Below are 3,366 nucleotides of genomic sequence, written 5' to 3'. Positions count from 1 at the left end.
CAAATTAAGATCCGAGTGTGATTTTATTTGAATGAATATGTGGTGTCAAATATATTCTAGGGAAAAGAAATTATGATCAATCAAATTCCATTCTTCTTTTCTGTGATTATTGAAAATGGTTTTCTTTTTACTAAAATATTTAAACAGATATGAATAAGCTTTCAAAACATTTTTGTTTAACTATTTTGACTTAAAATTTTGATATTTTCAGAGCAGATGATGAATCTGAAAAAAGTTGATATTTAATGATTAGAATTTGTTTTTCTCTTTAGAAATTTTAGGAGAGATTATTTTCCTTCTTTTTATTTCATGACAAATGGATAATGTGCCAATGCAGTAACAAGGTTCAAGGGTGGCACATCTCAAACATGTGTGTGATCACCCAATCATCACACTCCTGAACTACAAAAGCATCAGGAGAGATTATTTTGAATGCTTTAGAATAATTCCTTTCAAGCATTACATAATGATAATATTCCAGTTTTTAATTTACTTTACATTTTTTGATGAGAGATAATATTTGGACACTTTGAATACAGTCACTTTGGGTTTTTAAAAATATCTTTTAGGACATTTAAAAAATTTTTTATACCTTAAGTTCTACGATACATGTGTGAAACGTGCAGGTTTGTTACATATCCTCCGCCTGTGGGGTTGTTTTTTTTCTTGTAAATTTGTTGAAGTTCCTTGTTGATTCTGGATATTAGCCTTTTGTGAAATGGATAGATTGAAAAAAATGTCCTCTCATCTGTAGGTTACCTGTTCACTCTGATGATAGGTTCTTTTGCTGCACAGAAGATCTTTAGTTTAATTAGATCTCATTTGTCAATTTTGGCTTTTGTTGCCATTCTTTTTGGTGTGTTAGTCACGAAGTCTTTCCCAATGCCTATGTCCTAAATGGTATTGCCTAGGTTTTCTCCTAGGGTTTTTATGGTGTTAGGTCTTTAATTCATCTTGAGTTAATTTTTGTATAAAGTATAAGGAGTAGTCCAGTTTCACTTTCTGCATATGGCTAGCCAGTTTTCCCAACACCATTTATTAAACAGGGAATTCTTTCCCCATTGCTTGTTTTTGTCAGGTTTGACAAATACCAGATGGTTGTAGATGTGGTGTTATTTCCGAGGCCTCTGTTCTGTTCCATTGGTCTCTATATTTGTTTTTGTACCAGTACCATGCTGTAGTCTTGTAGTATAGTTTGAAGTCAGGTAGTGTGATGCCTCCAGCTTTGTTCTTTTTGCTAATAATTATGTTGGCTATACAAGCTCTTTCTTGGTTCAATATAAAATTAAAAGTAGTTTTTTTTCTAATTCTGTTAAGAAAGTCAATGGTAGCTTGAAGGGAATAGCACTGAATGCATAAACTACTTTGGGCAGTATGGCCATTTTCACAATATTGATTCTTCCTCCCCATGGGCATTTGTTTGAATCCTCTCTATTTCCTTGAGCAATGGTTTGTAGTTCTCCTTGAAGAGGTCCTTCACATCTCTTATAAGTTGTATTCCTAGGTATTTTGTCTTGCAGCAATTGTGAATGGGAGTTTTCTCATATTTGGCTCTCTGTCTATTTTTGGCATATAGGAATGCTTGTGATTTTTGCACATTGATTTTGTATCCTGAGACTTTGCTGCAGTTGCTTTTCAGCTTAAGGAGTTTTGGAGCTGAGACGGTGGGATTTTCTAAACATACAAGCACATATTCTGCAAACAGGTAATTTGACTTTCTCTTTTTCTATTTCAATACCCTTTATTTCTTTTCCTTGTCTGATTGGCCTGGCCAGAACTTTCAGTACTATGTAGAATGGGAGTGGTGAGAGAGGGCATTCTTATCTAGTGCCGGTTTTCAAAGGGGATGCTTCTAGTTTTTACCCATTCAGTATGATATTGGCTATACGTTTGTCATAAATAGCTCTTACTATTTTTTAGATATGTTCTATCAATACCTAGTTCATTGAGTGCTTTTTAGCATGAAGGGGTGTTGAATTTTATTGAAGGCTTTTTCTGAAACCATTGAGAATCATGTGGTTTTTGTCATTGCTTCCATTTATGTGATGGATTATGTTTACTGATTTGCATGAGTTAAATCAGCCTTGCGTCCAAGGGATTAAGCTATCTTGATTGTGGTGAATAAGCTTTTTAAAGTGCTACTAGATTTGGTTTGCTAGTATTTTATTGAGGATTTTCACATCAATGTTCTTCAGGGATATTGGCCACAAGTTTTCTTTCTCTGTTGTGTCTCTGCTGGGTTTTGGTATCAGGAAGATACCGCCATCAGAAAATGAGTTAGAGAGGAGTTCTGTTTTTTCTATTGTTTGGAATAGTTACAGAAGAAATGGTACCAGCTCCTCTTTGTACCTCTGGTAGAATTCGGCTGTGAATTCATCTGGTCCAGGGCTTTTGTTTGGTTGGCAGGATATTAATTACTGTCTGAAGTTCAGAACTTGTTATTGATCTATTCAGGAATTTGACTTCTTTCTGGCTTAGTCTTGGGAGATGTATGTGTCCAGGAATTTATCCATTTCTTCAAGAATTTCTGGTTTATTTGCACAGAGGTGTTTATAGCATTCTCTGATGGTGGTTTGTATTTCTGTGGGATCAGTGGTGATCTCTCCTTTACCTTTTTCTATCGTGTCTATTTGATTCTTCTCTCTTTTCTTTATTAGTCTGGCGAGCGATCTATCTTTTTATTAATCTTTTCAAAAACCAGCTCCTGGATTCACTGATTTTTTTTTTTTGAGGGATTTTTTGTGTCTCTATCGCCTTCAGTTCTGCTCTGATCTTAGTTATTTCTTGTCTTTTGCTAGGTTTTGAATTTGTTCTTTTAACTGTGATGTTAGGGTGTCAATTTTAGATCTTTCCCACTTTCTGAGGAGGGCATTTAGTGCTATAAATTTCCATCTAAACACTGCTTTAGCTGTGTTTCAGAGATTCTGGTACATTGTGTCTTTGTTCTCATTAGTTTCAAAGAACTTATTTATTTCTGTCTCAATTTCATTATTTACTCAGTAGTCATTCAGGAGCAGTTTATTCAGTTTCCATGTAGTTCTGTGGTTTTGTATGAGGTTTTTAAATCTTGAGTTCTAATTTGATTGCACTGTAGTCTGAGAAAGTGTTTGTTATGATTTTCATTCTTTGCATTTGCTGAAGAGTGTTTTATTTCCAATTGTGTGGTTGATATTAGAATAAGTGCTATGTGGTGCTGAGAAAATGTATATTCTTTTGAATTTTGGTGGAGAGTTCTGTAGATGTCAATTTGGTCCTCTTGGTCCAGAGCTGACCTAAGTTTCTTTGTTTACAGCACATAATAACAAAGATGTGATTTTTTTGTAATATATTTTGACTGTCAGACCACCATTTCTGTATTTAGCTTGA

General features: G+C 34.4%; 1 non-coding gene across 1 annotated transcript; it reads right to left on the bottom strand.

The window, feature by feature from the left end:
* Positions 1–310: 310 nt before the first annotated feature.
* Positions 311–414, bottom strand: LOC120367802 (small nucleolar RNA U13). Its single transcript, XR_005582084.1, has one exon. It is a non-coding gene; the product is annotated as a small nucleolar RNA U13 (small nucleolar RNA).
* Positions 415–3,366: the final 2,952 nt, after the last annotated feature.

Source organism: Saimiri boliviensis, chromosome 3, assembly GCF_048565385.1.
Source record: "Saimiri boliviensis isolate mSaiBol1 chromosome 3, mSaiBol1.pri, whole genome shotgun sequence".
Classification (NCBI taxonomy): Eukaryota; Metazoa; Chordata; class Mammalia; order Primates; family Cebidae; genus Saimiri; species Saimiri boliviensis.
This window is presented reverse-complemented; position numbering and strand designations above follow the sequence as displayed.